We start from the raw sequence: 17,109 nt of genomic DNA on the forward strand, positions 1-17,109 counted from the left end.
ACCACTGAGTGGAAGCACAGACATATAAATAATATTTAAATACACCACAGTAAGCTATATCAGTCATTTATTTACAATACCCTAAGAGCAAGAAAGGGAAAAAGTAGATTTTTTTTTCCTCCAATGTTCTAACTATTGGTGTGGTTGCATCTTTCTGTTGAAAAGCAATAAAAATGTTTTTGCTTTGTTTTTATTTTTAAAAAGCATCAATACTTGAATTATCCTCAAGATTGAACAAAAGTTTTAAGGCAAATATATTAGAAAATGCATTCCAATCAGAGTGAAGAGTGTCCTCAAAGACACATAGATATAGAAAGATGGTGGAAATAATGGACAAGATTTTAGAATACCTTCCTCAGGAGAATGTGGAGGAGTGCCAGAAAAAGAAGGTTAAAAGTTTATGTGGAAGCTGAACATTCTAAAATAGCCAATTAAAGTACAAGCTTGAGAAACTCAAGTTATAAATCAGAATAGAGGGTGGAGGTGGAAAACAAATTACCAGCTCTGACTGTTGTTGAAAGAAATTCAACAACTGAAAGTAAAGTGATTGTGGTATGAAACAGGAGAGAAAGTGGACACAGATAGGTAGGGAACAGAATTACAGGACTGCCCCACTAGTGAGGAAGGAATGAAAGACCCAGAATGGAGTGTGACACCAATGCTTTGATACTGGGGAACCAGAAGAAGAGAAATGCCCTAAAAGAACCTGAAAAAAAAATGAGAAAGAACCAGCCTTTAAATATTGGTTCTGGTTTAATTGAAGAAAACTTTAGTTTTAGGGGCTGGTAGAATACTCATTCAAACAAGCATAGTGCCATTTGTTAGCGATACAAAACAAAGGTTATTTGTTAAAAATACAAAACAAAGGTTATTTGTGGTCTCTACCTTCAGAAGGGCATTAGACTATTAGTCTGAGTCAGAAATGCAGATTAAAAAGGCCAAAATGTGGCAGTTGCTATAGCAAAATCACAGAGGACAAAGAAAGTTGAAAGGACAAGCTGGAACTCTGTCCAGCGCTTAGGGCTTGCTAACAGTGCCAGCAAAGACTGTGAAATGTTGACTGTTCTATAGTGCAATGATTATCAGCGTAGGTTCAGCCAAGACAAAATTATTAGCCCACTGTACACCTGCCAAATCGCAATTGACACACTCAGACATTAAAAGATACAGAACTTGATTTTAAAAATCTATGGCAATAAATAATTTAAAACTGATGGGCCGCCAGTAGCAGTGGCACATGCCTATAACCCCAGTGGCTCAGGAGGCTGAGGAAGGAGGATCCCAAGTTCAAAGGCAGCCTCTGCAACTTAGTGAGGCCCTAAGCAATTTATCAAGACCCTGTCTCAAAATTTTAAAAAAAAAGAAGGGCTGGGGATGTGGCTTAGTGGTTAAGCCACCTTGGGTTCCATCCCCCATTACCAAAACATATATAATAATAAAAACTGAGGGGCCAAAAAACATTTAGGCATTCAATTAGTTGTTTGTTGTTTGGTTGGTTGGTACTGAGGATTACATCTATGGTGCTTTACCACTAAGCAAGATCTGCAGTTTTTCTTTTTCTTCTTTTCTTTTCTTTCTTTCTTTTTTTTTCCCCTCTTAATTTCAAGATGGAGTCTTGCTATATTGCAGAGGCTAACCTTGAACTTGCAATCCTCCTTACTCAGTCTCCCCAATTATTGGAATTACAGTCATGTACTAATGCACCCAGCTTCTATTCTATACAAAATACTATCCTTGTTTGTAGCTGCAATCAGTGGCTACATGGAAAATTTATCAAATACAGTTTAAGATAATATTTTACATATTATATTAAATAGATAATATTCACAGGATCTTTCTACTTGTTTATCCTTCAAGGAAGATCTTATCAAATAGATAAGACCTAACAGAGCTCAAGCATAAAAACCATATGATTTATCCATATGGCCACAGCACAGGCTAAGGATAGGAACTGTGATCATTCCTTCTACAAAGCAAAAGCAAGGCAAAATTGCTAATGTCATCCTGACCCACCAAGTTCAGCCAAGACTCCTCTCCTTTGAGCAAAATTGCTGAACTGTGTGGTTAAGGCTGGATAATTTCTACACAAAAGGACTCTTCATCACACATGGGTCTCAAACAGCAGAAGAATCTGTGAGGCTACAACAGATGTGCCACATTGAAGAGTCCCCACCACATGGGCAGGTGCCAGAGGAACAAGTGGAACAACAGATCACCCAGCAGGAGCCACTTGTGAGGGAAGAAAATGGCAAATGAACTTAATGTCCTGGACTCCAGTCTGCCAGACATAGTGTTCACAAAGCAGTGAAATAGAAAAGAGAAATATCCCCATTATCCACTGTCATAGAGAAAGTTCACCTTTCTTGGCACTCCTCAGGCTTCAAGTCATCAGTAATTATCACTGTCACAGCAATTTAGCACTGATGAAATGTCACAACATACCAGTACTGTACTGCCCAATGGAATTTACAGCCACCTGACTCCAAAAGAACTATTTTTGTTTAGAGACAGTGACAGTGCCTATATACCTTGTCTTCCTTCGCTTCTCTAACTTCTGTAAAGGGTGACTCTAGGACAAAGCAGATAAAAACAGAAATAAATTATACCTGAGGCCAGGCACAGTGGCACATGCTTTTAATCCCAGTGGCTCAGGAGGCTGAGGCAGGATGATCACGAGTTCAAAGCCAGCCTCAGCAAAAGCCAGGTGCTAAGCAACTCTTTGAGACCCTGTGTCTAAATGAAATGCAAAATAGGGTTGAGTGCCTCTGAGTTCAATCCCTGGTACCAAAACAAAAACTTATGCCTGAAAAATTCCTCCTCCTTAAGAAAGGATCTAATCTCCCCATTATCAGCTGATGAGGGATGCAGAGGAGACGAGCAAAGAAACCAATTATGCATGTCCCCACACCCATCAGATACATAATATGAAGAGGTACTCATATGCAGCTAAGCTTCATTTTTGGGGTGTCAGATAAAGAGCTCATAAGTGAACATTTATGTCTAAAATGGGAAACCCTATTTCAGATGCCCTAAAGGGACTATGATCCCCGCAATACCCGGGGATCCACATTTTAAACATAAAAGATCCTTTTAGTGTGTTTCTTCTTGAATTCCTTCATTTTAAGGTCAAGAAACTGAGATCCAAAGAAGTGATTTATTTAACATAATATAGAAATAATTCAAATAGCTAAAAGTTGATGTTTTTATCATTTTACTTATTCAGAAAAACAAAATATTGACACTGATATTACCAGTCTTATAAAGTCAAGTGGAGGATTTTTGGGAAATGACTGACCCTACACCATTATTAAGAATGACTTAAATTTCCTACACACATTTCATAATATGTAACATTGAGTTCTAACAGTTTTCAGCACCTTCACATCAGGAAGAGGAGATACTTGGGTCTTTCCCTTCTGGGGCTTCTCTGCTGTTCAACAGCCTTGTAGCAGACAGTGGGGTGGGAGGTGGGAGATTCAGTGCTTGCTGAAGTGTCTTCCTTTGGTACTGGCTCTAGAGGATGCATGGGCTTTGTATATAAGCCTTCAGAGTGGCATTCTAATCTGAGCATAATTTGAGAATCAAAACCTCTCAGAGACTGATGTCTTTGGGTGTCATGGCTATTGGAAGGCCCTTTTGGTAGGCAAAGTAGAAGAGGGTAGCACAGCAGCAGAGGCAGAGTTGGCTGGCTACAAAGCCAAATGGCTTGCCTTTGTAACCCATCTCTGCCACTAACTAACTGGGAACCCAGGCAATTCAGTGAAACTCTTATTTCTGTCTTTTATGCCATAAGGGGTTAATAATAATGTTAGAAACTGCAAAGAGATGTTATGATAGTTGCTTGAAATAATACAGAGAACAGAGCTTTGAACCCAGTTTGAATCCTTAAAGTGTCAGCTATTTAAACTGTCTTAAAACAAAAAAGTTGCCTTTATATGTATCTTAGAATAAAGTGTCCAGTACCAGCACCTCCCAGATGTCCCTTTGGCATTACTGTCAATCATCACATGTTTGATATAATAGGTGCTACAGAAAATTATCTGGAGATAGAATCCATAGTACTTTGCTTTAATGTAGGAGTCTTTCATTGTCTTTCTATAACACATTCCCAAATTTGTAAGGTGTCTATTTTAACCTCCCTTCAAGGGGTACAAATTACATCATTTATATCAAAGTTAACAATCCCAGATTTTTCTTTCCTCTCTTCTAGTACTATGATATAAACTAGGCAAAGCCTATATTGTTATCTTCTGGTTTTTCTATGACTTGATGGGCAGGGCATGTATTTCACTTGTATTTTGAGGTTGGCTGTCAGTTGTGTACAAAACAGTAACTTTGAGGTTGTTATAAATGGATTCCACAGGTTTTTGGCAATGGGAATGTTTTAACATTTTAAAAGTATGTGGGGATGGAGGGGTGAGGAGAGAGAGAGAGACAGAGAGAGACAGAGAGAGGGAGGGAGGGAGAGAAACAGATCTAACTGAAGTATCTAAAAGTAATAATGAGAAGAGCTTGGCATGTCTGACCTTGTATCTAGAGAAAACTATATATGCTCCATCCTGCACTAAACTTGTGATTAAGAGGGCTGTCAAATAAGTCAGGATATTGTGATAATGCCTGTCACCTGCCACAGGTCACATTCAGGTCAACAACTGCTTTCAAAAAAAAAAAATTGCCCAGTCTCTAGTCACCAATTCCATTTCTTTTACTTTATCAAATATTCTCTTTTATACCATATAAGAAATCATTTAAAAATAGGAAGAATGATGTCAATAAGAAATATTCTCTGAATCTGACCTAAATTTCCTATGTATGTATATGAACATACCACAATTAATCTCACCATCATGTACATCCAAAAGACAAAAAAAAAAAGAAAACTATAAGTAAATAGCAGAAAGATCAGTAGAGTAAAGGAAAGGGAACAGAGTGGGGGAGGAAATGAGGGAACAGGAAAGTGCTGGGGACTGAATTGGAGAAAATTATATTCCATATTTGTATAATTATGTCAAAATGAATCATAATGTTATATGTAACTAAAAAGAACCAATAAAAAAAGACAGTTGTATTCTCAGTGATCCTACTTAGATCTGCATTTACTAGCTGGTTTAAACAAGGATATGCTTTAGACGTTCTATCAACCTGGACACCAAGTTCTATCACATTTAGTTAGATGAGTTGAAGGATGATTACTGGAGGACATCATTCAGCTGCATTATTCACAAGAGGAACAAACAACATTATTATAACATTCAACTTTTATGTAAAAATCTAAACTATTCCAAACCAGCTTAGCTTGTTTAACTACAAACCAAATCTTTAACTGTTTATTGCTTTTTGAGTCCATTCCAATAGTTTCAATATCACAAAAAAATCATCTTTTACATTTTAATATGCCAAAATTTTATTTCCTAAGAATACTAAAGATATTTGAAAAAAAGTGTGAATATCAGTCTATACTCTCCATTTGCAGTTGTATGAATTACATTCACTCGTGCAAATATCACACATGTATATATCTGTTTCTTTTAAACACAGAAAAAAGATGCAAGAGTATTTTTACAGAAGAGCTTTAATATGATACACTAATCATATCAGAAAGATTCATCATTGAAAACTCTTTTTTTTGCTCTCCTTTCTTTTCTAGGTCTAATATTTATTTCTATACTCAATTGGTTCTCTTTCCATCCTTTGACCATCATTCCCTTATCAATTCAGAATGTCTTGGCATTCACTTCCTCATCTGAGAAAGTATTTCAAGAGCTGGATGTGAACCCTGAGTGACTTCAGAAAAATATAGTGAGACTCAGTCAAGATACAGAAACTACATCAGCTACTCACACATCCCATCAGAGATATATAACTGACTTAGATATAGTGACTCTACAATCAATAAACCCCTGCTCCCTTTGTATCTCCCCTCATCCTTTTCTTCCCACTCTTTATTTTCTTTGTATCAATTCAGATAAGAAACTTTTGATTCAATCAAGAACACTTGAAAGCAAGTATTTTATGATGGCAGAGATTAGCCCCATTTCTTAGTGATCAGTCACTTTGCTATCCACAAAGAATAAACAGTCAGAAAGAAAATAATCTACAATTATGAACTGAGACATGAAAACAAGTCTGCATTTTCTTCTTACCATTTTTCTTCCTCTTTACTAATCCCACCACTTTTGTGCTTAAGTAAAACTTAACATGAAATTCAACATTGTAACCATTTTTAAGTGTGCCTTTCCGTGGCCTTAAGTACATTCATGTTGTGTAGCACCATCCACCATCCATCTCTGGGACTTTTTCATCTTGCAAAACTGAAATTCTGTGTTCATTAAACAATAACTCCATCTTTTTTGTTTTAATTTTCTTAATGGCCAAACATGTGTCCTCCAACCAGCATTTTCTGTGTTTGCTATCTACTTATCTTCCTTCCTTAAGGAGGGAAGTTGAAATGATATGTCTGCCCCCAGGGAGTTGACATGTTAAGACAGAAAGGTGGATAAAGACACCATCACACCAGGCCTCTCATTGACACACACCTGGCACTTGGGCAGGTGCTACACTTAAGTGAGTCTCAAAGTAAAATGGGTGATATTCTCATTTCCAATCTCTCACTGGCAATATAAAACAGATAGCTCTGGTTCAGGGGAATATGCTATTTTTAACAATGAAAAATCCTTTCCAATAGAAGGAACAATGTTGCACTTCTCAGAATTTTATTTCTAAGTAATTGTTGATCTCTATTTTATAAATTTTCTGGGGATAATTTTAGATTGACTGAGTCAGGCATTACCAGTTCTGAAAATCCCAAAGTATACTGTCTGCTGTGATTTGGACCCTGCATATCCTCAACAGCTCATGTGTTACCAAAGTCCACTGAGGCACTGGGAGGGGTGGTGAAGACTTTAGGACATATGTCCTAGTAGGAGGTTCCTAGGTCATTAGGGGTATGCTCTCAAAGGGATCATGGGACACAAGTTTTTTCCTCCTTCTCTTTGCTATCTGGCTCATGAATTGAGTGGTTCTGCTCCACTACCCGGTCCTGCTATGAAGTTCTGCCTTACCACAGGTCTAAAGCAATGGGGCCAAAAGATAATAGACTGGAACCTCTAAAACTATGAGCCAAATGAACCCTTTATCTTCATAACTTAATTATCTTGGGTATTTTGTTATGGTGATGCAAAGCTGTCCAATGCATATTTTGAAATATTCCTGATCTGCTGTTAGCTACTGTGAGCAGAAGCAGGGCTAACAGAGAACCACTGTGTCCTTGGGCCTCTATGTGAGCCACAAGCCACTCTGCTTTCCAAATGTGCCATATCAGGATGTGACAAATAGCATTTCAAAACTTCCAAGCCCAGCCTAAGAAAGGGTTTTAATATAACTTGCCCTTATTAATAAACATTGCATTTCTCTGAAAATTGGTTGCATCACTCACAAACACACACCTCTTTTCACCTTTCTGTCTCAGGAGGTCACTGCTGCAAATCTGCAGTTCAATTTCTCTTTTTTGAGTGGAAACTGGTGTTGTTGTTGTTTAGTTATTGCTCTTGTTCTGTGGCACCAAACAGAAACAGACATGCTGATATATTCTAAGTTGACTATTTGTGTTCTCTTTGCTAGTGATCATTAATTTCAGTTGGACAGTTATTCATGTAAGCAATTTGCTACCCTGATGACTGAGAAAAAAATACTGAAGTACTGGGCTTTTAAAATGGTAATATGTGGAAGGAGATATAATTCTCTTACAGAACATATTCCTCAAATTTTGTGTTTGGTCTCTAGTGATATGAACCATAAAATCATGCTAGCAAAAAATCCAAACTGTTTTTATTGAAATCTTGGTTGGATCCAATAAGGATTGAATCTTTTAAAAGCTCATTTGGAGAACAAATATTTGGACTCTAGCTATAGGACATCTATAAAGCTATCTACAATTTAGGAGGATAATACCAGTGGGGAAGCATATTTCTTGAGTTCAATTTTCTCATGGAAAATGACATATACGTTGCTTTAAATGGCTGCTGCTACTCTGTGAAATTCTTTAGGAAATGATCTTTTTGAAAGGGATTTGTTGTTGTTGTTGTTGTTGTTATTTTAGCACACTATGTTTCTGTGGATACTTTAAGCCTGTTAATGAATTTATATGAAAATATAATATGGAGACAGCAATTCAATACCAGTGTTTTACAAATGCACCTTTGCCTGGCTTCATACAAACCTGTTCAATTGACCTCATTGGATCTGTCACTAGCTTATTTATTTCTGGGCCTCTTTCTATAATCTAAAATAACATTAGAACTATCAGATGTGAGTCTCCAGACATTGTATTACTAGAAAATATACCATTGAAATAGAATTAGCTGGATGTCTTTGCATGAAGCGTTACTTCAAAGGAGTTGTGGTGACCCACGAGGACCAAAAAGACACCTTCTTTTATTTGCAGTTGGGGGGGGGGGTTATTTGCAGTGGGGGGGGTATGGGATTAAACTTGGGGGCACTTGACCACTGAATCACATCCCCAGCCCTATTTTGTATATTATTTAGAGATAGGGTCTCACTGAGTTGCTTAGCGCCTCACTTTTGCTGAGGGTGGCTTTGAACTTGCGTTCCTCTTGCCTCAGCCTCCAGAGCCACTGGTATTACAGGCATGTGTCACCACACCTAGCAAAAGGGCCATTTACTGACTGGAATGGACTTCCTCAGACATTGCTTCTGCTCAGCTTCTTCTGACTAGTCCTCAGAACTTTGGTTAAACTAGATAATTTAAGCTTTGAAACAATCATGTTTCTAAGGCGTATAAAACATATAGTATAGAATCTTAACACAGAGAAATAACATGGAAAAAAAAGTGAAGAAATGGACCTAAAATGTTAAGTTATAGATATGAGACAATTTAGTGTGCAGATTATCTGTCAATTGTTTTTTTTTCTGTAACCATTTACAGAATTATGCCACTTATTTGGTATATCTCCATGAGAGGATAATTCTTTTATGATAGGGACTAGAAAATCTTTTATGTATAAAAATATAAACTTCATTCTCAAAAGTATTCTTGTTTCCTTTAATCCTTTTAAACTATTTACCCCTGTACATTACCTTCTCCTCAACAAGTAAATTTATAAAAAGAAGTTTCTCTATCTCTTCTGTCAACTTGAATCACACATTAATTGAAAGCTTAAAGAATTATTGTAATCACTCACTATTTTCCTTTAATGATTTTCAAATTTTGAGATAGAGCCAAATACCTTTCTTTGTACAAAAATAGAACAATTTAGAGCAGTGATAGACATTTGGCAAGATTTGCAGGTGAAATGGATTTTTTTGACATGCATGTTTCAGGAGGTTCTCTTGTGGAAAATAGTTAAAGGCATCACACTTAAAAGAAAGCTTGAAGCAATATCATGTTCATAAAAATTAACTGCTCTCTTACCTCATATGTAAGACGTGAATCTGTGTCTTAAAATGCTTCTTCCATAGTTGATGATATCAGAATTAGCTGAATCTTTACAATAAGTTTTTGTGATGATCTAATTATAAGATTTAAAGAATCCTCTAAAAGCTCTATTTTTATTTCTTTACATAAATTTCTATACTCCAACAGTGGTGGTTCAGTTAGAAGATAGCTCTACCTATTAAAGCAAGCTATGGCCTCACTATGATCTTTATGCCTATTATAAAATATTCTTGAGTTTATTATAGTATTTTATATTTCTAGCAATAGGCTGGGATTTGTAAGGCTTTTTATCCCTTAGTTTCCATGCACAGTCACATCGTGTTACCAAAAAGTCATTTCTGTGTCTCACTTAGAAATCTGTATAATAGTTACACTTCAGTGTAGTGTCTTTTGTGTTCTAGGCATTGCGTAAAGCACTCAGCACACATCAGCTCTAATCCCAGCCAACCGGTTCATCAGTAAATCATTATTCATTGGCAGTGTGCATTTTGAGGAAACTTAGGCTTGCAGAGCTTAGATGACTCACCCAAGGCCTCATTGCTACCCCTATCAGAACTGAAATCCGGACCTTCTCTTACCCAAATCACAGTGTTCAGCCTACCCTTCTACATGGCCTCCCCACCAGAGACATGCCCTGGAGGATAAAGTGATGCATTTCAATGATAAGAAGGATGTTAGTACCAATGTAGCCATAGAAACAGTGTGTGACCCTTGGGGACAATGATTTTTCATACATTCGACCTCTGGCAATTTGACCAGTAGCTAATGTCTTTTGGAGGACTTTCATTTTTCTATGATACCTAAATGTATCAATCAATGAGCATTATCAAGTGGCCACTATGTTAAAGCCCTGTAGGTAATCACCATGTAAAATAGAGCATAAATATGTGCCATATCCAAATATTTTGAGGAGCATACTTCCACATACATACAATGCTTCACTGTGTTTCTGGAACTCAAATCTAATGGGACATCCTGGGTTTTTTGTTTGTTTTCTTTTCAACTTGTTAAACCTGGCAGTTGCTAGTCAGAGATATGTACAATTGTTTCATCTCATTTTAGGTTTTAATTGTCCCTCTCTCTCTCTCTTAGTGAGACAACCTGCGAACATAGGAAAAGAAAGTCATTCATTCAACATGTAAATGCAATGTGAACAGTGCAGATATTAGGGCTAACTGTGAAGAATTCAAAACTCCTCTGAGAAATAATCTCAACAAAAGATAGTACCCTCTGCCTAGAAATCCACCCAGGCTAGATGAGCTCTTAGAGTTAATATACTTTTCTGTGATGACTCATAGTTTTCATTGATTTCAGTCATTTTAGAGTCAGAGACCCAGCAGAGAGGAGATGACACACTCAGAAGGGTAATTAAGGAGAATGTCATGAGGGGACTCTTCACGAAGATGCAGGCAGAGTAAGGGAAACTTGAAAGGAGTGGGAAGGTTCACCAAGGCTAGCAACCTTGGACTCTGTTTCACTGCTAATCTTCAGTTGTGGCAGGTGAGAACCACTACTGGAATCCAGGGAAAGCTTAGTTGTGACAAAGAACCAAAAGTCACATGACGGTACTCAATGAAGTCAAGAGCTGACTGGTACAGCAAAGCAGAAACCAAGGGAATCAATGCCTTGATGTCTCTCACCTTGTACTCTGCTTTGCGGCTCTCATGATCAAATTCTAGCAGAAAAAGCAAAAGGGAAAGAGAAGCTTGCTGGGAGGTCCACAGGAGTCTGTTCCAGCTTCCATACAGAGCAAGGGGCTGAGGAATGAATCTGAAGGGGCAAAGAGAGTACCCAGCACTTCCCCTTCATGTGGTGTCCTTACTTCTCAGGCCATTCCTTTAGCCTCTTATGTATGTGAGCATAGCATTTACTGCCTCGGATAATGTTTCATAACTTATTTATGTCTCTGAGTAGTTTACGAGTATCTTTCACTGAAACTAATAAGAAAGCTATATGCATTGGATCCATTTCAAATCTTCTTCAAATCTTAACACAGAGAAGGCAAGACACAGTCTAGCAAATCCTGATAGCCAGCGACAAATGAGAAAAACAAAGCAAGATACAGAATAGCTTTTTTCCCTTTCAAGTGTTTGGAAAATGTTTTGCTTGTTAAGAAGTCCAAAGCAAGGATGATAAAGCAAAAGGGGACAAGGTATGGAGCATGGAAAAGTCTGCTCATCTCCTGTAGCAGAGCATAAAGAAAAGTTTTGCACTTCATGCCCATCTCCCCAGGAGGTCCATCTGAAAGGGGTTGTAGGGGTCACAGAAACAGTAGCACAGACTCCCTCTTATTTTTCTCAGCTCAGGACTGTATTTAACAGATTCTCTTCTTCTCACAAACTATTAATCACAAACTTATTCTAGAGAACTTTTATTTTCCACAGAGCCTTTCATAGTGTTGGTGCCCACAGAGCAAGAGAAACGTGGACAGAAGAAACAAGCATGGATATGGAAAACACAGAAATAATTTAAATCACTTGAGGATCCTTAACTGCTACATTCATGCAAAGATCAGTTATACATGGGAGAAATACAGATGTGCCTCTCAAATGCCCCTTGAAAAAGCATCATTTGTCTTTTACAGCAGAACTCTGGGGACACAGTGATGTGATATTTGTTAATTAACACTTGTCCAAATCCTGCTAACTAAATTGCATCAGATGAGCTTCTCATCATGTAAGCTGACCAAAGTATCTGCCTGAACATAATCAGATTGCTGAATGGTAAGCAAAGCTTTCTAAAGGAATTAAACAAATTTAATTTTGACAAATATGTGCCATTTGCTATCACGAGATAGGTACTTAATTGAAAAGTTAAAGGTGAGAAATAGGATACATTAATTTTCACATTTTTTTCACCCCTCTCATACATATTACTCAACTCTGCTTTTCACATTTGTTTATGAATCTATATTGGCTTCTATTGTGAATGTTTACTTCGCTCCTTTTGGGGTACTTTGATGGAGCCATATCCTTTCTCTCATTGTGCTTAGAATCCTAAAGTGAATGAGTAGGAATTTTGGCCCATTGTGTTTTGTTCCTTTTTTCATAACTACAGAGATGCCTTGCTTATCTGGAAGCTTAGTATTTGAAATCCAACTTACATATAAAACAACAACAACAAATAATTTTTTAAAAAAAAATTCTGAATGTATTTGCAATAACCTCATATAAAATAAACAAATAACATGAAAAAGTCCTTCTGAATTTCTCTGCAATAACCTGACATGCATATCTCTATAAAACAAGTTTTCAAAGGGGGTTGTTCACAGTATTTTTGTATTTGTCCAGCAAGTAGTCTATCTCGTCCTAGCACATACCATACTTATGACAACAGTATAATGTAGTCACCAAAGCTGAGATTCTGTAGTCAGACCAACCTTGTGTGGTTCAGTCACAAGTTATTTCCCTGCTCTGTGCTTCCGTTGTCTTGTAATAAGCATCTTCTAAGATCATCCCAATGATTCCTACCAAACTCATATCCATGCCCTTCTGGAGGCTCCATCTTCTTAAACGTGAATTAGATTTGATTGATTATTCACTTTTAACAACTAGAACATATCAGAAGCAGTGGGCCGATATTAGATTAGGTCATACTTTCCATTTTGTAGATTCATTATCACATTATGTCTCCATGGGAACCCTGAGCAGAGTATTGGAGAAGCCACTATGGCAAAGACCTAATGCCTCCACAAACCAGTAGCAAGGATGTCAACCATTCAAGTAGGAGAGCTTGAAAGTAAGTCCTCCCCAAGGGTGCTTTGAGATGACCATATGCTGATCAACACTTTAACTGCTGACCTTTGGGCGACCTTGAGCCAGAATGACCAGGTTGCACTACTCCTTGATTCCTGATAAACAGAGACTATAAAATAAATGGGTGCTGTTTTTCTTTTTCTTTTTCTTTTTTTTTCTAAAGAGAGAGTGAGAGACAGAGAGTAAAGAGATAATTTTTTAATGTTTATTTTTTTTAGTTCTCGATGGACACAACATCTTTGTTTGTATGTGGTGCTGAGGATCGAACCCGGGCCGCACGCATGCCAGGCGAGCGCGCTACCGCTTGAGCCACATCCCCAGCCCCAATGGTTGCTGTTTTTCAACCATTGGACCATTTGTTATAAAACAATTGAGAACAAATATAGATTTGGGTAGTAAAAGAAGGGTCGTGTTTTAAAAGAAGCCTTAAGTGTGAAAGCAACTTTGGAACCCAAGCAGTGAATGGACTTTGAGAAAAGTGTTAGTAAACACTTCAAGTGCCTTAAGTATGCCAAACAGCATATACAGGCTTGTATATTAATATTCTTGGAAACTAGTTACAAAGCTATATATAACTTATACAGCCATTATCACGTGGGACATTCTGAAAATTAAATGAGTGAATGCACAACACCATTCAGCTTAGTGCTAGTGCACAGTAACCCCCTCAATAAATAGTACAAAAATCCCAATTCACTGATAGAAGCTGGGAATAGAAGCAATAACTGACAATATTTAATAGTTGCACTATATTGTAAAACTAGACATGAAAACCAAAAAGAAAAGAGGGGGCCATTCTAGGGAAATTTTGTCATAAGAAAACTATCTCAGCAGTCAGTAGGTGAATAATTCTATTTCTGCCCTGTACAACACCATCTTTTGTACTTACACTTGTTATTTACTATATGTAAATGAGAATTTCCCATTGTTATCTTAAAATCAGTACTGGTTTGTGTTTCTATTAACATATCTTTAATTTTCTGATGGCCCCATCTAGAAACTACAGTCTTCTCTCTTCTTTATTTTCCAACCCTTAACCTGAATACTTACCTGTATCCATCATTTCCTTTTATTTATAATTCAAGCACCTCTGTCCAAGTTCTGTCCATATTATGTCTAGCCTACTTTAACAGTCAGTTTTACAACACATGCCTTGAGAATGACTGAAATCCCTTCTGTCTGTGTCCACCAGCATCAGACCTGTCAGTCAGACACCAGGCCTAAAACTCAGGAGACTTCTTGATTTTCCATCTTCACTCCTCACATTTAATTAGTAATCTAGTCCAGCTCAGGACTGCAAATTAGGGTGAGAAAAAAAATGAGAGTTAAAAATCCCTTCTATGAGAACACCAGCATTTAGGAAATGATCAATAAACATAAAGCATTGTAGTTCTGAAAGAAATATATGGCCCCAACAGGCAAGAAAAAAAGTTTCAAGGACATAATTCTGAACACTGGTGAAAGCAAAAATAAAGTTTATGTGGATGAAACCTAGCTTCATTTGAGCACCTTTATCTGTATATCAGCTGCCATGTACATCCATTATTTTATTTATTCAACAAATATTTACTGATGACCAGCTATAGAATTATGGGATGATTCATTGATAGAACTGGCAATGGAAACAGTAACTGATAATGATAATATTAATACCAGGTTAGAATGATTCTAAAGTCATGATGTTTCTAAAATATCACCCTCCCCTAGTAAGATAAAATTTAAAAATCAACTTCTAGAATTGGCACCCATACATAAGTAAATTTCAGTATGGTGGTAGAAACAGAATATTTCATTCTCTATAAACCCTGATAATTCAGACATTTGAGAAATCTCAAACACATGGGTCAAAATTTTTCCCTTGGACTTGAAATTTTAAAAACAACAACAACAACAAAAAAAAAAAAAAAAAAAAAAAAAAAAAAAAAACCACACTATATTCTGTTGTAATCCAGCCTGTTTTTCATAAATTTCATAAATAATTTAAGCTCTGGAGTCTGACCAGATCGGATTTGATTTCCAGCTTTGCACTGAATACCTGTGTTCATCCCTGGGCAAGTTACTGAACTTCCCCAAGCCTCAATTTCCTCATCAATACAATGGAGATAATAATAGTACCTATTTTATGCAGTTGTTACAAGGATTAAATGATATAAAGCATATAAAAATGCTTCTCCCTCCATATAGGATGCATCCTCTGAACGTTTATTAGAAGTTTCATATGATAAAATAATAATCAAAACATTGCTACTAAGAGCTTTTATTCTAATAAGGAGAGCTAGGTATGCAATAATTGAACTATCTATATATAATGAGGCAGCATGAAATAATAAAAGTATATGTATCTTAGGGTGGTTTTGATTTGCACTTCTCGGACTGCTAGAGATGGTGAGCATTTTTTCATGTATTTGTTGATTGATTGTATGTCCTCCTCTGAGAAGTGTCTGTTCAGGTCCTTCTCGGTCTATTCCCTAAAGACCTAAAAAGAGCATACTACAGGGATACTGCTACATCCATGTTCATAGCAGCACAACTCACAATAGCTAGACTGTGGAACCAACCCAGATGCCCTTCAATAGATGAATGGATAAAAAAAAAATGTGGCATTTATACACAATGGAGTATTACTCTGCACTAAAAAATGACAAAATCATGGAATTTGCAGGGAAATGGATGGCATTAGAGCAGATTATGCTAAGTGAAGCTAGCCAATCCCTAAAAAACAAATGCTAAATGTCTTCTTTGATATAAGGAGAACAACTAAGAACAGAGCAGGGAGGAAGAGCATGAGAAGAAGATTAACATTAAACAGGGACGAGAGGTGGGAGGGAAAGGGAGAGAGAAGGGAAATTGCATGGAAATGAAAGGAGACCCTCATTGTTATACAAAATTACATATAAGAGGAAGTGAGGGGAAAGGGAAAAAACAAGGGGGAGAAATGAATTATAGTAGATGGGATAGAGAGAGAAGATGGGAGGGGAGGGGAGGGGAGGGGGGATAGTAGAGGATAGGAAAGGCAGCAGAACACATCAGACACTAGTATGGCAATATGTAAAACAGTGGATGTGTAACCGATGTGATTCTGCAATCTGTAAACGGGGTAAAAATGGGAGTTCAGAACCCACTTGAATCTAATGTATGAAATATGATATGTCAAGAACTATGTAATGTTTTGAACAACTAAAAATAAAAATTTAAAAAAAAGTATATGTAAATTTCTTCCAGAAGTTACAGTAAGGAATTATAAATTCTGTCACAAGAAGAATTTCAGTGATTTTACCATTTTTGGAAGATATCTCATATTCTAGTGGCTTGATTAACACAATGGGTAGTTGGGGAAAACTTGTTTTAGAAGCAGTGCCAGCAAGCAACGGGACTACTATTCTTTAGAAAGAAATCTTAGGAAGGCCCCTGGTAAATTTTTTAAAAAGAATAATCCAATATTTCTTAGTTTGCCTCCAGTGCTTTATCCCCACAAAAAAGAAAGAAAGAAAGAAAGAAAGAAAGGAAGGAAGGAAGGAAGGAAGAGTTGCCTTCCAGTGCTCTGAAAGGCCTGCCCTCAAGGAGGCTCCCTGCTGACGTGTTCCTATTTGGTCCTGGTATCATGAACCTGCAGGAGGGATGATAAGAAGCTGTCATATAACCTCCAACTGGTTTTCTGACTTCAGTTATTATTTTCCTAAGGTAAAGAGATGATAAATAAATGATGTTAAATAAAGTTATCTACAATGTTCATGTGTTCTACCTGCTAGTATAGAATGTGGCTGTTGTTTTGTCTTAATGTTATGGAACTGAAAAGAAATAACTATTTGGCACTGAAAGGAAGAAACTCTTTTAAAAATCACAAAAGAAAAAAATGCATATTTCTGCTCAGATAACACCCAAATTTATACATCAATATCC

This window comes from Marmota monax, unplaced genomic scaffold (assembly GCF_021218885.2).
Source record: "Marmota monax isolate L192 unplaced genomic scaffold, Marmota_monax_Labrador192_F-V1.1 WCK01_AAM20220418_F8-fsc00191, whole genome shotgun sequence".
Taxonomy (NCBI): domain Eukaryota; kingdom Metazoa; phylum Chordata; class Mammalia; order Rodentia; family Sciuridae; genus Marmota; species Marmota monax.